The sequence below is a fragment of the Amblyraja radiata genome, chromosome 25 (assembly GCF_010909765.2).
Source record: "Amblyraja radiata isolate CabotCenter1 chromosome 25, sAmbRad1.1.pri, whole genome shotgun sequence".
NCBI classification, from domain to species: domain Eukaryota; kingdom Metazoa; phylum Chordata; class Chondrichthyes; order Rajiformes; family Rajidae; genus Amblyraja; species Amblyraja radiata.
This window is the reverse complement of record NC_045980.1, coordinates 37,691,503-37,714,593: the sequence shown is the minus strand read 5'-3', so window position 1 is coordinate 37,714,593 and position 23,091 is coordinate 37,691,503. Positions and strand designations below refer to the sequence as shown.

General features: G+C 39.9%; 1 protein-coding gene and 1 long non-coding RNA gene across 10 annotated transcripts in view; both read right to left on the bottom strand.

Moving 5' to 3' along the window:
• fbrsl1 (fibrosin like 1) overlaps positions 1-23,091 on the bottom strand; it is a 541,590-nt gene that overhangs the window by 95,628 nt on the left and 422,871 nt on the right. The window lies entirely within an intron of this gene.
• LOC116987681 lies at positions 930-2,063 on the bottom strand. Its single transcript, XR_004415756.1, has 2 exons — positions 1,199-2,063; positions 930-1,030 (listed from the first exon to the last, which is right to left on the bottom strand). It is a non-coding gene; the product is annotated as an uncharacterized LOC116987681 (long non-coding RNA).

Here is a 23,091-nt window from a genome sequence, read left to right as displayed (position 1 = left end):
TTCTTGTTAAGCATAAAATCGTGTATTGCTTACAAACAACATTATTCCTTTTCCAAAAGATAGGTCTCTCACATGGATGTACATGCCACACCAAATAAACAAAATCTTTATATCATGGCAGAAGGTTTATAAATGGACCATAGGTGTTGATGGAAAACAGCACCTTGTAAAATGAAAATGTCTTTTAAATTAGGAGCATGTTTTGTTACGAGGTCGTATAATACCATTTGAACTATATAGATAAGACATAACTGTAGATTAAATTAATCTTTATGGAGAATCAGGCCAGGCCTTCGTTACCACTGAATTAGATACAGATCTGTGTTCTGCCCTCCCACAGCCTCTAGATATTTAGAAAGGTTTTTCTGCTGGTGCTTGAGGTTCATCATCAGATAATGTTTCATTGCATACACTACATTCATTTCCTAAACTTCTGCAATCTGGAAAAACTTCACTGAAAATTAACAAATGAAAATAGAGCATCAAACCACAACTCAAAAATATAAAATTGTCTTAAGGAGGATATTTACAGGGAATGGTGTATATATAGTTCCCCAACACACAAATCAGAGCAACAGGAAACTATGCACTTTCTGGGAGAATGGGCAAATTCCAGGGACAGCGTGAAAGGTCAGGTTTGTACCCAGGTTGCGAGAGTTGTGGGGCAGCTGCTGTTCTTGATGCACCACTGTGCCACCTCAGCAGACATGAGTTTAGCTTCTCCAAAAATGGAGACTTCAGTCTATCTTCTGAACTTGGGGTGATCAGCATTTAAGAGGGTGAGATTTCCATGGCCTATGAGCGAGTGCAGATGCTGGGCGTGGAATTTTACTGCACAGTGACAACTCCACTTCTCATAAGAACGTGACAGAATCTAAATTTTATTTCTTAAATCTACAAATGTGGGGAGTATTTCTGATTTAAAAAAATAAATATCCAACTTTTATCATAATCGTGGATTCTAGGTGTTAAGAGTCTTTCAGAAGCATTCAATATCAAATTTCAATGTTGTACCTCACCCGTTGGCATACTAGTCTCTAACAGACAAGTACATAGCTTGCCACGTGTGCATTGAAATTCAAAGTGAAAGCATTGACAGAGATTAATTGGGGAATGGAAAGGGATAGGAGGTATAATCTATATTGCTTTGAAAGTCTTGGACTTAATGATATTGATGTCAAATATTATCCTGAATTACTCCCCCAGTGCCATATTACAGGTACAGCACCTCTTTATTCTCTTGTATTGTCAGTCCCTCTCTACTTTTATTAATCTCCTATTTAGAACTCCGATCAACATGCCCACATCACACTGGGTCAGCAGGGTTACCTTCACCCCTTTAGTCTCCAGCCTATTGCAGACCATCCACATTCTCATTACCTTCCCCCCTTCTCTGCAACTTCAAATGTTGCACTTCCAACTTTTCGATGTGCCCTTTTCTCTTGCCACAGATTCTTCCTGACCTGATTAACATTTCCAGCATTTTCTGTTTATATTTAAGAAAATGTGTTATACACATTCATTGCTCAAAGAGGTGTAATAACTACTATGATAAGAGGCTAAAAACTCGTTAGAATAGACCACTCCCGTTAGATCAATTTAAGAATCAGAACCAGAGGCAGTGAAGACACATCATCATTGCTGTCGTTATCCCCCAGAATTATGCCAGAATAGGGAAAAAAACTCCAGTACCACAGCCTGGCACACTCACAGAATTGCACCTTTCTGATAACATTCCAGACTCTTGTAGCACAGGTCCTAGATGTATCCAATTGCACTAGAAGATTCAATCACCAGAGCATGCAAGTACAGTGACTCTGGGAGTACTCAAACTCGACCCCAAATCTTCAAAGTCTTGAGACTCTGATTGTACATATCCACATCAATATTTTTTGAAAGACCATCGTATCACCTTTACAGATAAAAGACCCATCTTCAGACTATCCATCATCGCACTACTACTGCGTCAAATGGGATAAATTCAAAAGAGGTCAAGGAACACAAACTGAGCAGTCAGAGGTACTAATGGCCACCGGCAGTAGATTTGCCTTTGACCATAACCAGTAGCATCATGGTCTGGCATATCCCATATTATATAATGACCACCAAACCAGGTGACCAACCCTGGCTGCGAAAAGGATTGTTCGAAACATAGAAAATAGGTGGAGTAGGCCATTCGGCCCTTCGAGCCAGCAGCGCTATTCAATGTGATCATCCCCAATCAGTACCCCGTTCCTGCCTTCTCCCCATATCCCTTGATTCCGCTAGCCCTGAGAGCTCTATCTACTCTTTTGAATGCATCCAGTGAATTGGCCTCCACTGCCTACTGAGGCAGAGAATTCCACATATCTCTGGGTGAAAAAGTTTTTCCTCATCTCAGTTCTAAATGGCCTACCCCTTAAGGGCCTGTCCCACTTACGTGTCCTTGGCACGCAAATTACGCAACCTCGTGGCCGCGTTGAGGCGCACGGGCATTGTATGGCCGCGCGGAGCCAGTCCCACTTAGAAACACGGTGGGGTATGTAGTTGTGCGCGACATCGCGCGGGGCTCCGAAAATTTTGTAGTGAACGAAATCTTCGCGCGCCAACGGCTTGTTGCGGAACTGATGGCCAAAGTGGGACAAGGCCCTGGCGCGACGCAACGTCTCACCTTCAACAGCAGCAGAAGCAGGCAAACGATCGCCAAACTCGGCCTGGGGCCCACGGCCGTTGCGGTCCGGATCCGCCCCCACTTCTACTCCCAGAGCGAGGCCAATAAAATTGAAGATAGACACAAAATGCAGGAGTAACTCAGCGGGACCGGCAGCATCTCTGGAGAGAAGCAATGGGTGACGTTTCGGGTCAAGACCCTTCTTTTCAGATTGAAGAAGAGTCTCAACACATCATCCATTCCTTCTCTCCAGAGATGCTGCCAGTCCCGCTGAGTTACTCCTGCATTTTGTGTCCATCTTCAAATGACGTCACACGCTCCACACGGCTGTGTGTACGCATGTAATCGCGCCCGACCTTCGCGGGACCGTCTCGGCTCAACACGACCACAAGGTCGGGTAATTTGCGTGCCAAAGACACGTAAGTGGGACAGGCCCTTTATTCTTAAACTGTGGCCCCTGGTTCTGGACTCTGCCAACAATGGGAACATGTTTCCTGCTTCTAGCTTGACCAATCCCTTAATAAGATCCCCTCTCATCCTTCCAAATTCCAGTGAATACAAGCCCAGTCGTTCCATTCTTTCATCATATGACAGTCCCGCCATCCCGGAAATTAACCTTGTGAACCTACGCTGTACTCCATCAATAGCAAGAATGTCTTTCCTTAAAATAGGGGACCAAAACTGCACACAATACTCCAGGTGTGGTCTCCCCAGGGTCCTGTACAGCTGCAGAAGGACCTATTTGCTCCTATACTCAAATCCTCTTGTTATGAAGGCCAACATGCCATTAGCTTTCTTTACTGCCTGCTATAACTGCATGCTTACTTTCAGTGACTGATGTACAAGGAGACCCAGGTCTCGTTACACTTCTCCTTTTCCTAATCTGACACCATTCAGATAAAAGTCTGCCTTCTTGTTCTTGCCACCAAAGTGGATAATCTCACATTTATCCACATTATACTGCATCTGCCCACTCATCCAACCTATCCAAGTCACCCTGCATCCTCATAGCATCCTCTTCACAGTTCACACTGCCACCCAGCTTTGTGTCATCTGCAAATTTGCTAATGTTACTTTTAATTCCTTCATCTAAATCATTAATATATATTGTAAATAGCTGTGGTCCCAGCACCGTGCCTTGCAGCACCCCACTAGTCACTGCCTGCCATTCTGAAAGGGACCAGTTAATTCCTACTCTTTGTTTCCCGTCTGCCAACCAATTTTCTATCTGTCAATACCCTACTCCCAATACCATGCTGAAGAGGATCCAGACACTGAATCAAAAAGAGGCAACCTGGTGAAACTACAAAACTGAACTAAAAATATACAAAGTGATCTTCCAGCAAACACATCAAGCTCTACTTCCTCAGACCTTTGGGGAGATTCAGCACGACACTGAAAAGTATAATTGAACTTCCACAGGTGTACAGTGGAGAGCATTCTGACTGGTTTCTGTAAACTGTTCACATTCCCATCATTTCAAACATCTCTCCACCCCCCCCCCCCTCCCCAGATCCTACCACTTCCACATTAAGTGCAATTTAAAGTAACCAATTTTATGCCAACATGTGTTTGTGAGGCAAAAGGAAATAAGAGCATCCATAGGAAACCCGTAGAGGTTGGGATTGAGTCTGGGTCACTACAGCAGTTGGACAAAAGCCCTACTGGGTTCAATTTATAATGTCAGAAGTGGGGATGTCTGGTAACAATTGCACAATGCCCAATTCCATTCGCATCTTCATTCACAAATGAAGCTTGATGCAGCAAGACCTTCACACATTCTGGCGTGGGATGAATGTGGCAAGTAATAACCACCCCAAAAGCGTCACACAATGACCTTCTCAAAAAGAATTGAACCATCAACCCTGGACATTCAATAGCATTACCATCATCAAGTCTCCCACAATCAGCATTTTGGGAATCACTACCGATCAGAAGTACAACTCATGGATTATTTAAATAAGCAATGATATGAAATGAAGTCCAATATTATAAATAACTCTTCACGTACATCATGCCATGCAAAAATCAATCTTAAACCCTCAGTTTTATGTTTGTTGTACACAATCCCTCATCTAATTTCAATCCACTTAGAATGTATGTACATAAAGACTAAAATATATGGTATTAATTAGGTCAGGCGGTATCTGTGGAAAGAGAAAGAGTTAACATTTCAGGTTGAAGATCCTTCATTAGACCTGGGAAGGAGAGAAAACAACTTGGAGGGGGGGGGGGGGGGTGAGGTAGGAAAGGAGAACATGGCTTTAGTTTAGAAAAATTACGAAATGAAGGTAGTTAAGAGTGTGAGCACGCAAACAAAGGAATGTTGTACAATGCAGGACATGACTTCAGGTCAGGTTGTGCTGACGGTAGAAAAACAAAGCCAATATCACCAATAGATGACATAGCCCATTCAGAAAAAAACAAATTACTGAAGTTGAAGAATTCAGCTATCTCCCTAGATCAGAGGTGGTTAAGATTGTACATGTTGACTCTAAATTTTCTAGATCTTTATCAATTAATAATCAGTATACTAAGGTGTACTCAGTATACTAAGATCAGTCTGAAGAAGGGTCTCGACCCGAAACGTCTCCCATTCCTTATCTCCAGAGATGCTGCTTGTCCTGCTGAGTTACTCAAGCATTTTGTGTCAACCTTTGATTTAAACCAGTATCTGCAGTTCTTTCTTACACAGTATACTAAGGGTCTGGCAATAACCTTCACATTTACAATTTTGTATAGGAAGGAACTGCAGATGTTGGTTTAAACTGAAGATAGACAGAAAAAGCATGGTTACGAATGCTTAATTCTGAAGGCAAATTTTAATATTTAGGGCATTTTCAAATGACAAAATGGCTACATTTTGTCACAATTCTATATTGGACAAATACAAAGGCTGAAAATGCTCCTCAGTATGCCTTCTGCAACAAGCCTTTGTGATGTTTGGCAATTTTTTTAGTTGTGACTGGAATCCATCACCAATTCTTTGTTACAAGGTAATGATCATAAATAACCATGTTTATCATATTTCTTGTGCAGTTGGCAAGACAAAGCATATATGATTACTTTTTGTTTGCAAGAACAATACTCAATTGGATAACAGAACCCCCACCTCTGCATTCCAGAAGCTCTCAGTCAGTCAGGAATTCTGTTGTGATCTTTGACCGAATTGAAAGTTTTATAGAAAACCATTTTGCCCCAATAATTGCAGCTGTTTCATGACCCAACAATTGCAGCATGGTCAGCACAATCACGGTGGACCAAGAGCGTGTTATACTTTTCCGTCTTTACCTACATACAATGCCATTCACCTTTGTTTGAAGTGCTACGTGCAAATGCTATCACCTTCTCCTGACACGCCTTTAAGTTCACATACAAGCATCCATGTCCTTGTTGTGTCAATGAAGACTCCTGAAACTATATATTTTCAATTTTGTCTATAACTGGTTGTAAAATATTGGCATCCACCTTTAATTTGAGATAGATGGCTTCTGGCGAGAGACAGTGTATTTATTTTGTGCAAGTATCAGTCCATTATGATATAGACATCTAAAGATCTCTTCTAAAAATCAATACCTATCATTGTCAGGAGTATTGGCAATGAGGAGGTTGTCCTGACTACAGAGGCAATGGTCTCTACCTTATAGGATCTTGCCCACGGTCAACTGGAACATTATTGGTGATGACATAACTCCAAATGGTAATTTAGCATTTGAGTATAGGCCCTTGCGCACATTCGTTTATTAATGCCACGTGCACAGAGACTTGGGAATAACTTAGTTTGCACGTTACCCTGTCAAATACAAGAATACAATCAATCCATACACAGTAGTGCTGGAGAATTTACCATTCATTCTGATATTCAATAATTATTCTATTGCTGAGTCTCCCATCATCAACATTTTAGAAATTCAACTGGACCAGACACTAAATACCATGGCTACAAGAGGAGACCAGTGACTAGGTACATTGTGGCGAGTTACTCACATCCTGATACTGCAAGATTTGCACCTCCTCCAACCTCATCTACTGTATCCGCTGTTCCAGGTGTCAACTTCTCTACATCGGGGAGACCAAGCGTAGGCTCGGCGATCGTTTCGCTGAACACCTCCCTCAGTCCGCCTTAACCTATCTGATCTCCCGGTGGCCCAGCACTTCAACTCCCCCTCCCATTCCCAATCTGACCTTTCTGTCCTGGGCCTCCTCCATTGTCAGAGTAAGGCCCAGCGCAAATTTTAGGAACACCACCTCATATTTTGCTTGGGTAGTTTATACCCCAGCGGTATGAACATTGACTTCTCTAACTTCAGATAGCCCTTGCTTTCTCTCTCCTTCACCTTCCCAGTTCTCCCACTAGTCTTACTGTCTCCACCCACTGTCTATCTTTGTCCCTCCCCTGACATAAGTCTGAAGAAGGATCTCGACCCGAAATGTCGCCCATTCCTTCTCACCTTGGATGCTGCCTCACCCGCTGAGTTACTCCAGCATTTTGCGTCAAGTATTCCGTCACACTCATCTTACACATGGCGGTAAAGTTTGCGGCATCAGGAGAGTAACTCAACACAAATGTACCCAGTCAATGCCTAAACACTTAAAATAGATTCGCACTTTGTACAATACCTGAAACATTCTCAATATCTGAAACAATGGCTGCAGTACACAACATATAGAAATATGACACATTCCTGCAAATTACCTGGGCATCCTTGACAGCACCACCAGAAAGACAGGGTGGCGGGTGCAAAGAAACGCAGGCCAGTCTGCAGCAGCTAGGCTTGGAAATACCCTGCCACCTATTCATAATCATCAAATCAAAATGCTGCAACTCTTGACTGAACAACACTGTGGGTGCTGGTTCACCACAAAGACTGTTGCAGTTAGCGACTATGCTAAAGGGCAATCAGGTTGGGTAAAAAAACTGTGCGCCTTATTAGGTTTCCAATATCTTGTGAATGAATAAAAATGTAATATGGAGTGAAATGTGATTATTAATGAAGCATATTAAGAAAAATAATGCATGATTATACATGATAATGCACGATGACTATCAAGCCATACAGGTACAGGATAATGGTATCATATTTAGTGTGATAATGTCCAATAAAGTCTGAATAAAGATAGTTCGAAGGTCTCCCATTAAGTCAATGGAAGAGGGGTTGGTTTGTGTGAAAGTCTGGGCTACATTCCCAACTCTCTGCAATTTCTTATGGTCTTGGATGAAGTTGTTCAGCAACCACGCTGTGATGCATCTCGATAAAATGCTTTCTATGGTGCATCTGTGTAAGTTGGAGGGGGTACACAAAATTGCTGGGGAAACTCAGCGGGTGCAGCAGCATCTATGGAGCGAAGGAAATAGGCGACGTTTCGGGCCGAAACCCTTCTTCAGACTGGGGGTTGTTGGAGGGGGTTGGTTGTTGGGGACATGCCAAACTTTGTTGGCTTACTAAGGAAGTAGAGGCTTGGTGTGCTTTCTTGGACATTGTTTTGATGCAGCTGGTCCAGGACAAATTGCTCACATTTATACCTTTTACATACATCAACCATATGAACCAATAATATGCAGTGATAATTGAGACTGATGGAATGACTTGCATCTCCATATCACCAGCATTCCAACTACGTGTAGGTGAGACGATTACAGCCTCAAAAAAAATGTCACAAGCTATTCATGTCATCAACTCTTGAGCACACTTCTGACTACAGGAAAGTGACCCCGACAGGGAAATACATAATCGACCAACCTATTGACCCAGACGACAGGAAGAGGAAATCAGTAACACCAACAAAAGACAGATTTATTTAATGTTTTTTAGGACCTCAGGATGCCCCAAACACTCTTTAAATATTCTCGTAACATTGGAAGTGGAATACGTTTTATATACACTAGGAACTGACCATATCGCCTTTAATTTCTATTGTAAAAGACATATAAACTGCAACCAATAAATCACCTCTAGTGTGCAGCTTTTAAACAAGCTGGTGTGAAGCTTTTCTCTAAAAGTTGACTGCGAACTATGACTAATTTGTTTCGGAAAGTAAACAGCAAACATTGGATTCAGTCTGGATCTAATCTTCAATGTAAACAGAGTCAGTCATTTGTTGAAAATAAGTAACTATTTAGTGGTTGACCAGAAGGGAGACTTCATGAGTTCTCCCACCTGACCCTTATGGGCCTTTCCCACTTTAGGCTATTTTTAGGCGACTGTCATAGTCGTAGCAGGTCGCCGAAAAAACCATGACCGGACCCTCTTCGACATAAAATTTGAAATAGAATCATTAACAACAACAAAAAGGTCAGCACCTGGCGACAACCTAAGTTAACCAGGCGACAACTAGGACAGCACCTACGTCAGGAGAAGTCAAACTACGCTCATTGGCATCAAACCCATTGTCGCCAACTTTTCAAAAAATGTCAACATGTTGAAAATCCAGCAGCCAGAAAGACACTATGACTCTTTGGGCAACTGAGGAGACTACTCACAACCATATAGGCGACACCCTGGCGACAGCCCAGTCGCCTAAAAAATCACCTAAGGGGGACAGGCCCATAATTCTCCATTACAATGCAATCAGATATTTTAACACTTTTTAATCTGGTTAAAATAGAAGCATTTTTATCTGTTGATTTGAAGAAGTAATCATCAGTGATATCAGCGAGTGATATGACAGTTCTACTTGAAGCAATCTTGGTTTAGAAAAGAGTTATTAATCATTACACTGTGGAAAAGCTTTTTGTTGCTGATGAGTTATATTCAACCCAAAAGCCAGCTGCAACAATGCAGCTTTGTCACATTGGCACTTAATAAATTCATGGCTTCAATAAGTTTTCTTTCTTCAAGAACAGGACCAGAATGACACAATCTGTGAATAATCCTTGCAGCATCTAAAGTTAGCTTTCTGTTCCTTTCCTCTGCTATGATTTCAATCTTCAAAGACTTTAAACCAGACCATGAATGAGCAGCAATGTCAAGACATTGTGAATATATTTGAATCTTTTAAATATATAAACTGGCATCATAAATTGACTTGCAATTTTGCCTGGGAAATATGATTAATAACGAAAAGGCAGGATCTTGTCTCTGTAATTGTCTGTATTTTATACCCACTAACAAACTGGAGATTTTGAATGTTAATATTATGGCTAAATTTCTAACCTACATTTGTATGCACTTATATCTTGAAGCAATGTAGAAAACATCCAAAGTCAAATCTAGTATAATTGAACATCTAATATCACCGCTACCAACCAGACTCTGGCACATCCATACAGGCCATACAACCAAAAGATCAGATCCACAACAGTATCAGCTTGCACATCTCATCAAAAACTTAGTTACGAGTGTAATTAGACAGGTTAATTTGTGCAATTAGTCGTGACCCACCTAGAATGGTAATTTCAATACTGTGGGAAAGTACTTTTTATCTTGACATACAAATCAATAATTCAGTAGTGTGGGAAAGCATGAAACCGTTTTTCTGCAACCACGAGACTGACATCCCGCTGATACTGGTTAATGTGCTCGTAGATCAAACCTGATGCAGGTTCATGGTTCACAAATTATGAAAATGCAGTTACTGAGGTGAGAGCAATAGTTTTGAAAATAAGCACAATTTTGAAGTATAATATTATTGATTAACTCAGGTTAGTTACGAGATGAAGCTCTCATGCTTAATTTTAACGTGAAATTCAGTATTGAAAGATAACTTAAGTGAAAAAAAGGCAAAAGGTCAGAAAAAAAAATTAATTCTGCATAATGTACATAAAGCAACTCCAGGGCTATAAGCAAGTACATTTGAGAGCTTTTGAAAGTATGCAATCATATTGTCAAAGTGCATGGGTCAGGTCAAGAGTGTTTTATTGCCATATGGACTGAAACAGAACAATGAAATTCTTACAGCAGCAGCACAACAGGTTTTGTAAGTCTGAAGAAGGGTCTTGACCTGAAATATCACCTATTCCTTTTATCCAGAGATACTCCAGCATTTTGTGTTTATCAACAAGTTTTGTAAACACAATCGATGGATATAAACAAACAAAAAAAGTTCAATAAACAGAAAACCTAATATTGTGCAAAAAAGTCCAAAGTCCCGAGGGCAAGCAAGGCAGTTCATAGTTTAGAGTTTAGTTGGAGTTCGCAGTAGCCTGATGTTTGTTGGAAAGAAGCTGTTCATGAACCTGGACCGTGGAGTTTTCAGACTCCTAAACCTTCTTCCTGACGGCAAGAGTGAAATGAGAGTGTGGCCAGAGTGGTGTGGGTTGAATCTCCTCAATCTTCTAAGGAAGTAGAGGCAATTATGGTGTTTTTTTCTGACTGCATCAATGTGCTGGGTCCAGGACAGGTCTTCAGAGATAAATATGCCCAGAAACTTAACTCTCAAGAAGTCCTAAGGAAGTTGTTGACACTCTCCACCACCAACCCATTGATGAAGACAGGTTTGTGAATCCTTGACCTTCCTCTTCTAAAGTCAACAATCAGTTCCTTGGTTTTACTGACATTAAGAGCAAAGTTGCTGTTCTGCCACCATTCAATTGATCTCCTTCCTATACTCTGACTCCCCATTACCCGTAATTCATCCAACAATGATGGTGTCGTCAGCTAATTTAAAGATAGTGTTGGGACTGTGACCAGCTACACAGGCATGGGTATAGAGTGGGTAGAGCAGAGGGCTGAACATACAGCCTTCAGGTACCTCTGTGCTGATGGTTATTGAGGAGGAAATGTTGCCAATTCGTACGGATTGTGTTTTGTTAATGAGGAAGTTGAGGATTCAGTTACAAAGGGATGTGCAGACACCCGGTTCCCCGAGCTTGGTGATAGGTTTTGGGGGGAATGATGGCGCTGTCAAGGGACAGAAGGCCATTGTACTTGTGCAGTTAAACATAATAAAACATCATGCAGCTATGCTGCCAAGATTTGTGAAAAGTGAAAATCTGTTGAATTTGCAAGGAATTTTGTTTTGATATTAGAAATTAAGGTGATTCAAAGGCCGCTAGGTTGTGCTGCAGTTGCTTTCATGCTGCAGTCAGGGTGAAGTTTAAAGTGCTTATAAGAAACGCCATTTCTTAGAGGCTGTCTCTCACCTCATTACAAACCACAGATGTCAGTTAAATAGCAGTAATATTGCATCCTGTGTGTTGCAACACTAAACATTTAGCAGAGGGTTCCTTGGAGACTAATTTGTATATTAAAATAAATGATTAAAAGCAACATTAAACATAAACTTCAACATTTCCACAATTGTAAACCTCCATTAAGTCACAGTAAAAGCTCTAATACTTCAGTCTATGTAATTAATATGACTATATATGGAGCAGTTGCAGTCCAAAAGGATTTTTTTAAACTAATCTCATGTCACATTTAACCATAGCAATTAGGAATTTTAATTTATGTTACTTACACCTAAATGTATACATATTCATCTAGTCTTCCTCAGAAACTATAATTTTAGGAAAAATAAATTAAAAAGGCAGATGTATTAATGTCCACAGTGCAATAAGAGAATTCAAGTTGCCCATCTTAATTTTATGAAGACTGAATTTGGAGAGAGAATGAAAGAATCCCAAATTGTTAAGGACGGACATCATTGAAAATTTATGCAAGCCTTCAATTCTTGGTTGCTGTTAGAATACCACTATGAAAGGCACAGTCAAGCCAATCGCCTTGTGTTTCATGCTGTTCCTACCAGGCTATCAGCCTGCAGGCATTGTCAGCACAGAAGCTAATCCAAGTCTCCCTCAGTTTTGGCCTTGTAGCTCAAACAGCTAGCATGAGAAAAAATGAAAGGCTTGGCAGTGAAAGGCAAACCAGCTTATCCCAAGTTAAAGGGATATGCTGCTCTCTTTAATCTGTTATCAGTTTGCTTCAGCTTCATGGAATTGTATTTGAAGTTCTTCCTTGCTCTGGATGAATTGTAGAAATCACACTGTACCAGATTTCAGAAGAGAAATGAAACAGTAAATGGGTTAATCTTGTCTCTATTGTGTCCCCACAGGACAAGACGATTCAACATGCTATATTACACCATGCTTCTTTGGGATACTGCTCCCCTGCCCCCATTCTCTACACTTCTGCATCCCCAGGAAAACCATACCACCTCCTGGCAGCTTTCAACAGCTTTATCAGTGCTCAGATCTAATCAGCTGTGAAAAGCTGCACAGTCACAGCAGGGGAACCATTCCTTATTTCATCCCTTTAGCTTTTTCTTTTACACAACCTGAGAGTTACAGATAATTAGGTATCTCGGTGAGCACGCTTAAGTGCGTAAGCGCTTCTTCCTACGAGAAAGCCTTATCAGGTGTGGGCTAAGTCGCTCAGCAAGCCTCCGCACCTGCTGCGTTGCTCTGGCTTGTAATTAGAAGGATCCACACTTTGCTGCACAAAAGCAGACAGGGTCAGCATGAGGCTTCATGGAGGTTTGGTGCAAAATTGCAGCTGGCATGATTGATGGAAGGAATCAAAGACAGCAGAGACAAGTCAGCTATCAGTATTTAATATTTTAAAAAGCCATAGAGGCTGCAGTTGATCATGCAGAACATCAGTGAATAGATGAGCTAACCTGTGCTTGCTAATGTGCCATTTCTCGATTAATGAAAGGGCAGATGATCTGCAGTCGCCTGTCTGGCTGCAAATGTGAACATGCTATCAGCAAAAGCCGCTATCCTAGTACCCCTGCAGCTAGAAGACCATCGCAATTTTATTCCTCATCTCTCATTCTTCACTTTCCATTGCCCAGGAGCAAAGTAATTTCATAAATGTAATGCTACCCAACCGATAAACAAATTATCTACATACTCTACAAGGTTTTCTATTAGCCAGGACACATTCCCAATTCCATTTGCCTTTGGACATTTTTGATCAGATTAAGGCTTTTCTTCCTCTGCGGGAGTGTTCTTGTATGTTTACTGAGCAAAATATATCTGTCAAATTAAAACACAAAAGTTGCAAATCAAAGATCCATGCCCTAGCTGAAGTCATCAAGCACGTATTGTAAGGTTCAACTTCTCTCACATCATCTGCTTTCAGCTACCCTGGGGACTTCACAAGGCAAACTATAATTTCTAGTAAATATATCCTGGGGACACAATTAGTTTTCAGTTGGGGGGATGATAAATTGATCATGCATAATTCAGGACCGGCAAGAGCTAGAAAACAAACTGCCCGAACTTTGCTTCCAACCCCTTGACAAGGGAATACAAATGTGAATGTGGCCTGGGGTGGATGAAGAGTAGTAATGCTGCTCGAGTGCGGTGTAATGATAGGAAGGACATCGCTGGCAGCATCTATTTTGTACTCCGCTTCTGTGTGTTGTGTGTAAGAGTCTGACATAAGAGTTAAATGCACAGATGTTCAGCAATCTGCACTTGTGTTAATTACCCTAATGTGAACAGATCACAGCTAATGAAGAAGCCCATTTTTCCAGACCTTGTATCACACCTTCCTTTGTGGGCATTCTTGGGTATTTCTGTACATTAATCCTAGCTTTCCTCATAAGAAAAGCAAAATTAGAGAGACAAATGAAATATTGACCGCAGAGACCACAATCACATGACTGATATGCAAAAAGACTCGGGCAATATGCGCGTCATGAGAGGGCGGGGGTTAGCGTTTCCAGAAAATGGACTATCGCGATTTTCTGTAACGCAAAGCCGTGTCATCTGTACATGTTTCAATAATAGTGTTATAATAATGTAATTTATGTTTATTTACACCACTCACACAAAAAAAAAATTGTAAGCAATTTTTTAATTTGCATCTCAGAATTTTTATTTGTAATTTTGAATTTTGTAAGGGGAAATATCCATTACCTAATGTAACTAAGGATGTGCATGGATTTTATTACCTTGGTGCTTTTATGACATAAGACACGGGTTATCATTATTATTTGCTTGAAAAAAAAATATTTTTTTCTTTACTTTTCATTTTTAAACATACTAATCAGTAAATAATACTTCTTTAAAAAAAAGATAATGGCAACACACCATCTTGGCAAGCACTTGTTTTATCTCAAGGATATCATCATCAAATTTAGGTTTTAAAGGGTTTAGGTTTATTGCTATCATACATACTGATGTACAGTGAAAAGCTTAATTTTGCATGCTACCCCATCAGATAATACTACACATAAATACAATCAAGACAAACTCAAGTACAAGTAGCAAAGGAGAACCTACAGTGCAGAATATAGTTCTCAGCATTATAGCGCATCAGCTCCATGACGTGTTACAAACTGGAGTATGGGGATCGGGATAGGAAAACTCAGTAGATTTACATCTTTCAACGTGGCAAAAATACATACATTTCTCTATTAATAAGGCTGAGAATACTAAGGGCATTTTTCTAACAAAATTTGCCATGCGGTTTTACAAGAGCCAGCGTGGAAAAAAAGCAGGCTGTAACACCCAATATGAAGGCCCTTTGCTATTTTTGGAGCCCACGCTTTCCACCATGAGCATTGGGGAAAAAACATCTGGTAAATGGCAACTTCAGCAAGCCTGCAGGCATACAAGTGACATTTACCAAACATAAACCAATGCAGAACTGATTTAATTACTGCACTTAAAGGTAACAAAAGACAACTCAATTTAATCCACAATGGCAGCAGAAAATCAAAATGCAGCTGTAGGATAACAAGACACAAGCTATCAATAAGAAACGCCAGTTCGCTTCAGTGTCATCTGCACCTACCAATAAAAGTACAAGAAACACTACTTTTGCCAAATCAAAAGGAAACTTTATGGTTACACTGATATTAGATTAATTTAATGTTAATATTAAAAGACGGAATCAAAAATAAAATTAATGAATTGTATCCAAACAATAGGAAATGGTTGGCTAAGGAGGACACATTGGAGCAAAAGTGCACAATGAAGAACAGCTTTTACTTTCATTGTGGTGTCACACTAATGGAAGGGAGCATGTGACAACATACAAATGACTTCTCTAGGGAACCAGCCTCAGGCTCTTCATCTGTTTTCCTCCATTTCTGCAGGAATTAATCAGGAGTGATAAGAACGTTTGTCTTGTAAATGCTGCATCAAAAGGAAACACTGTTTTAACGTATCGTGCTAGACACTGGTGAAGAAGGAATGGCTTTAAGCCTGGAATAATAGGATGCTTTTTGTGTAGTTCTAGAGGCCTCGTGAGACAGGGAAGCACAATGATGTGACCTTCAGTGTTGAAAGCAACAAAGCCTACCCCAGAGTCTTTGGTAGAACAGTGGATTTTGTAGAAAGGTCATCTTTCCAACAACAGAATACCTTTTTAACATTACTACCAACCTCAATGGCTTTGATATGACCAGTATAGAGACAGCTACGGCACTCCAGTACCCAGTGGCTTAAATACAGCCTACAACATGTCATTCAGCCTGCATCAATGAGTACTTCTGAAATAAAAATGAAGCTAATATTCAATATCATTTAGACTTACTGTTCTGGTTTCTGCTTGTGAAGACAATTGCAAGATTGCTGAAGACCAGTCACCACAATAAACGCCTATGTTTCAACCAAGTCTCTTACACGCTGTACTCAAAAGACAGTTTTTTTTCTGCATGTACTCTGTACTGTTCAAAGGTTATACTAACTGCAAGAGTTTACGTGCAGGCTACAATGTGCAGTCTTTGTCTTTTGTACATAAACATTTTAGTCCCATGACCGTGGTTGCAAATAAGCTCGGCTTTAGTCTTTTACTATGTATGTCTAGCATCATTCTGAAAGAAACCATTTTAAATTAAAATAAAAACTTTAATGTCAAAATGCTTCATGGAAATCCCTTAAAGTACGACTGGACAATTCCAGGAAATGTTTTCTTCCTAAGTTAATATTATGATCATGTAATTTCTGTTGACACATAGTTAAGTAGCAACCGTAAAGGAACCTATACAAAATACTAATGGCATTTCTTGCTCCTCAGAAGAAATTCAAGACAAGAAGGTTGGGATTCTAAAGGCTATCTATCCAATTAGTTAATAAGAAAATCAGACTGAGAAATGTCTGCCTAAGGAAACTCAGATGCCTCAAATATTTTCCAGTTACAAAATACATATTCAGTAGTATTTCAACATGTTGGAAGAAAACAGACAGGCAGACCTGTTTAACAGCTGCATGAGTATTCACAGCAACAAGGTACCAGAGAGAGGAAACAAAGGACTCCAATGATTTTACAAGAAATTATTGATTTCTATTATACAAGCAGCTTTTCAACTGTCCAAAGTTATTGGTTTCATATTTGATAAGTAAGCAGCTCAGTGAACTGACAAAGGGCTTCCTGGACTCATTTCCCCATGACTCATTTCTGCTTCACTCCGAGCATGCAGCTTGCTCCGAAATGTTTAACTTTGTTGTTCAGTAATGCCAACCAACTGCTTCAGCCCGTGTGTCTTTGACCAAATAGCGGGAATAACGGTACATATATATATTTTTTTTTTAAACACGAGGTAAAAATGAATCCGGCATCGTTCTGAGCTGTTACTTTGGTGAAAAGGCAAGAAGCCAACAGGGAGGATTCCCTTTGTTACCGATCTCAAAGACAGAGGAGTATACAATAAATAAAAAAAACCGTGGAAGCGACAGAAACAACGGCATTTTCTTAGATTGATAAAAGTGAAATATATATTGTATCTTACCAACACTGGGTTTATTTTCCTAAACACAAACAATGAATGATAACCTCAATCCACGCTGCAAAAGCGCAGTAATCCCAACCATTTAGGAATCCACAATTATCCGGTACATTCCCTTCGCAGCGAAACAAAATCATTCTTCGTGAAATATGGCCGTATTCTCGGGCTTCTAAGACCGTGCTGCCTTTACAAAAAAAAATCAGTTTTCTTTCCAGGGGGGTGGGGGGAGGGGGAGAAGCCGAAATGGGAAACGGGCTGAGCGAAGAAAAACAAACCTGATATGCCCGTCGTCCAGTTAGTAAGGCAGAGCGGCGCTGACGCTGCCTCCAAACCTCCGTACAAAGCCAGCAACTCGGAGCAACCCCCTCCCTCTCGGTTTCTCCGTTTTAAAAATAAATATATCTCTCTCTTAATGTGGCCGAAGTAAATCCTTCCGCGTCTGAGTGTTGTGCGAGACTGTGGGGCGCGGCGGCGGGGCTGGGCTCAGCGCTGCCCAGCTGCTCCGCTCATTAGCCCGGCGCTCACACACGCACACACTGAACAAGAAGCCAGTTCCAATCCTCACTCGGGTCCGCAAGCCGCTTCCCTCATACAAACTGCGCTAAGATGATTTTCTCAGGTCTTGATATCCATAATTCCCATGATGAACGAAGAGCAATATCCTCTGCGCATTGTAATCTCAATCTTGTTACTGTTAAGCCTCCAAATCAGCTTTGGAGCCGCTCTGGACAACTGCCGCTTTCAACCTCCTAAGGTAGCTTAGGGTGTAATGCCAGCGAGCAGACTGAACCGATCTATTCAAGAAAGATGGATTACACAGACGGCTTCTTTTTCTTAAAGGGGCCATGCAGCGTCGCCTGTACTAGTGTCAATTCACTCCTCGCTCAGAATTGTCAACTAGTTATAGAACAAATAACTTCTTCAGCACACTGCAACGCTATAAATGTAGACATATGGTTTTAATGATTACTACTCATTTCTGATTGCCAGCTGAATTTTGAAATACAATTGCAGATGTGTAACTCAATTCCCATCTACTGACAAACTTTTTTTTAAATAATGTAAACATTCTACATTTTCTCCAATAAAATCTATTAAAAACTCCAAATACTCAGGTCAGCGGCATCTATGGGGATTGAACTAACATTTCTGGTCAATGATGTTTCATCAGAAGTTATTTATGTCCCTTCTGAACGCCAAAGATCATAGACCTGAAATGTAAGCTTTGTTTCTCTTGCCATGGGCACTGACTGATCCATTGAGAATTTCCAGCTGTTTCTCTTTTTACTTTAGATTTCCAGCATCTTCAGTTTTGTTTTTCTTTTCAGCAACAATTTTATGTACTAAATATAAGTAAGGCCGATAAAATGGCAATAGCATAGTTTATTGTTCTATTTGGAAGGGGTAAAGCATGGAAGAAACTGGATAATAAAATGCAAAACTGAAGCATGTCACAAGAGGGTTGAGGGTTATAGCACGGAAGGAGGTCACTCAACTTGTTAAATCCGTACCAAATACACGACAGAACAATCCCGTTAGTTCCACTCGATCACTCTCTCTCCACAGTCCTGTAAATCCTTCCTTTCAGATATTTATCCATCTCCATTTTAAATGTCACAGTTAAATTTGCCTCCTGTAATCCTGGCAGAGCATTTCAGGCACTAACCACTCAGTCTGTAAAAGACATTTCCCTCAACTCACTTATACTGAAGAATGTTTCTTGGTGAGGGAACAGAATACAACATTTTAGCTGCCCAATTATTCTTTGTCTCCAATTTTCAACAGTGTTCAGCAAGAATAACTCGGATGAATTGGTGCTATCATACCTCCACTTAATATCCTACTTCTTGGAAATCCATCCTACTTGGTAGCACAGAATTAGATATTTAGTATCTTCAGCACATTGTAGTCACCTTCAACATGTATTCCAATCATTTTGAAGGAATGAACTATGGTGATGTACTGCAATACAAAGTCAATTTTGGTGGCTGAAGTTTTAATGATTTTCTGATCTGCTAGTGAACAGGACCTTTGAAGCATTGGAAATGTCAATTTCAGAATAAGTCCATTGTGAGTAACTTTCCTCAAGCAGTACAAACGTTCGAGAAAATTCAAAAGCTTCTTGGGTGAAGCTATTGATAAACTGGGTTAAATATACACAAAGTGAAGGAGTGGGCAAAGATGCCGCTATAGAGTAAAATCACTCAATAGGTATTTTTTGTTTATTGTTTGCTAAATTATTGTCTTCATATATCCGAAACGAGGATTCATCAATCAATAGGCAATATTAAGGTCATGAATATCCACCAAGGCAGCATACATTAACAGATACAGAAACATGCTACTTGTGCTTCATGAAGCAGATTGCTAAGGCTTACAGAACACCATGAAATTCAAATTCTGGATCTGCATAAAGGGTCTGGATCCTTTTACCATATATGGCTCTGCCTTATTGCTTGTCAGTAGATGGGCAAGAGTACTGCTGCTCCAGGGTTTGGGGATTGCAGCCAAAAATACATTCTTTTTAGGAAAAGGATATTTCCAATTGTTTAAATGTATACTATCCAGAGGATGCCATTGATTGCTGAACTACAGAGGAAATATAAAGTGATCTATTCTTGCTCTCCTCACAGGTCAACATTGTGATTATACACAGCCAAATGTCCTTACTGGCAACTGGGATCAGCTTATTCAGTCTGAGCAAGAAATACATACATCAGGGAAACTGGCTGGTTGATGGTAGATGTGGTGCAGGTTCCTCTTGTGATATCAGGAAAGTTATCCCTCTCAGTTCTGCATTTTGCTGACCATGTTAGAATTTGCAGCGTCTGCATTCTGGAGCTTAATCAACACACATACTGTAAGTACTGGCATTGATTTAAACACTTATTTTAAATGGTTTTATTTGGTCTAAAATCTGGAGCAACCTTTCAGTAAATACTTCCAAATGTTGAATCAACGTTTAGTCACGATGCCAAAACATCGACATTAAACTGCAACTATCTATAATGTAATGTCTGTTGAGAACTGGGATGCCATGATGTCACTGCACAATACAAAGAAAACGAGTTCAGGTTACAAACTGTTATACGAGTTAGTTTTGTTCTTTCAATACCAAGAGATGGAGGGCATTCAAGTTATTCCTTCAGGACCAACAAGGTTTAAACTGTTGTATGGCAGTTATGGAAATAGAACATCAATATGAAATTCACAAAGGCTTAATTTACGCTACATGTGTTTGGAATTCAAATTGGTGGGTTGGCCTTCAGGAGAGGTTTCATACCTACAGGGTTCAACATGCTCAATAAGTCTTTAAAATTACACTTACAAAAGTGCTGATGTGTTCATACAACTCTATTGCACTGATGCAAATGAAGCCAGCATGGATACACTGTCAAAAGAACTATTTAATATCTAATATAGCAATGAATACTCAAATTGCAGAACCAATGAGATTGACTCATACTGGCTGATGTATTCAAGGATTTTAAAACATTCAAGAGGTTGACTGCTGCCTGAATGATAGTGCAGTTTTGACTTTAGAAAAGACCTCCCTCCCAAAAAACTCTGGGTTGGAATTCTATTTCTCATATTTTACCAATGCCCATATTTTCTGCGAAAACATCTTATAATTTCCTGAAGCAAAATATATTAATAAATATATCACATTCTAATTGAAGGGATTTTTTTTAAACCACCATATTTTAAAACCTATAATTCCATCACACTGTATTATTAAATAATTTTCAAAGGTTATAAATATCATTTACCTTTAAAAGGAATTGTAAATAAAACCTATTCCCTGAATACACTGATGGTATCACTCAGCCTACTGGCAAGCCAGCTCCTTGATGCTTTCACAGTCTGAGTGTAAACTACTTCCATATATTTCTCATTTCCTCACTGAGGATATTTCAGTCACAACACTATATTTTATATTTCACAATATTGAAGTGACAAACTTGTTTCTAATATTTGAGAAGCTGTTATCAGCATTGTCCTTTCGCTCCCTCACTTTTCAAATATCAATGTCGACACCATTTGCATACAATATATTTAAGTAGCCCGTGTATAACCCCGCCTTGTGTTAGATGCATTTTAAACCAACTGTGGTGGCTGCGCCTAGACTGTCAGATATTATTTTGACGCTTCATTTTTCTCCCCAGTTCTCAAACACAGTTGTCATCAGACCTAACTCATGCATGACGACCTTTGGTTACTGCAAACACAGATCATTTGGATGATAATAGTGAGAAAATGGATTGCTTGCCAAGTACATCATGTGAAGATCCTACATTCCACCTTCAAATATCATCCATTTTAACCCATAATGCACAAGCACAATATAAAACTGAAAGATAGATTCACTAATAAATTCATAATTGTCTTTCATTATTAACCTGTTACTCAATAATCACATTGGCTTATATTATTATATTTATATGTGGATGTAAATGTGGAGACATTTGGATTTGATTTTCTGCAACTTAAGAATATGGGTTTGTATTATTTCATTTCATTTTCAAGAAAAGGTATGAAAATTATCATTCAGTATAAAACATAATTTCTGGATTGTTTCATCTGTTTTAACTGGATACCACAAAATCACTATTTTTAAACCATACAGTTTTTCAGCAAAAGGAAAACAGAAAATATAACGAATTTCATTTAATACAACATTATCACTGTTATTAATTATCTTGATGTCTGATCTCCATGTATGCAGCAATAAAATCAAGAAAAATATCATGTAACAAAATTCAAAACTTTTCAGAACACTATCAAGAGAGAGTATTTGCATTGCTTACTTATCTCTTAAGTTCCTTTGCTTCCGAAACCAGAATTTAAAATGAGCCAAGGCAGGCAAATAGTAGTTAAGTTGGTAGCCTGACTTAAAAGGCTGTGGGTTTAAGGCCCATTTCAGGACAAGGTCTTAATAATCTAGGCTGACATTACTGCAGATGCAGGTGAAGGGGAGGAGTTGATTGGCACATAGGTGGAGTAAGTGACAAAGGCTAGGTATGAAAAGGAGACAAAAGGGTGTCACATACGGAAAGGACCAAAATGTAATTCTGGAGGGAGGGATTTGAGTGGAAGGGGGCAGCGGAGAAGGAAAGAAAGAGGAATCAAAGGAAAATATGGGTCTTGAGGATAGGAGATTAGTGTACAGAAGAGGAGGGAAAAGGAGCAGGGTGATTTGGGTGGTGGGAGATACTCGGAGAAATGTGTGGACACTATGTGGGGGGGTGGTGTTTGCCATTGGGATTTGAGTTACCCAAGCGGAATGCGGTGGTGCTCCTCAACTTTGCTTGTGGCTTCACTTAGCCAAAGGCGGTAGCCCAGAGCACAATGATCGGTATGGGAATGGGAAGCTGAGTTAAAATAGTTAGCAGCCAATCATCAGAGTTTAGAAAAATGAGACGATCCGTGTATCTGTGCATACTTGGCCAATAAACTTATTCACTCATTCATTCATTGAACACAACTAACTAATTTCTCCAACTGGAGAATCTAGAATTTGGGGCTACTTTTCCAGGATAAATGGTTGGACATTTAGATTTGAAACGAAAAGATTCTAAATCTTCATAATTTTCTTTAATCGGAAGATGATCAATCATTGATAATATTTAATGATGAATCTGATATATTGTGGAACATTATGGAAATCAGAGGATCTAGTGATTGGGTGGAAAAGTGGAGTTTATGTGGAAGAACATCTGCTATCTCTTTAAATGGCAGAATAATGTTAATGTGCAGGGATCGCTGGTTGGTGTGGACGCAGTGGGCCAAAAGGCCTGTTTCCGTGCTATATCTCTAAA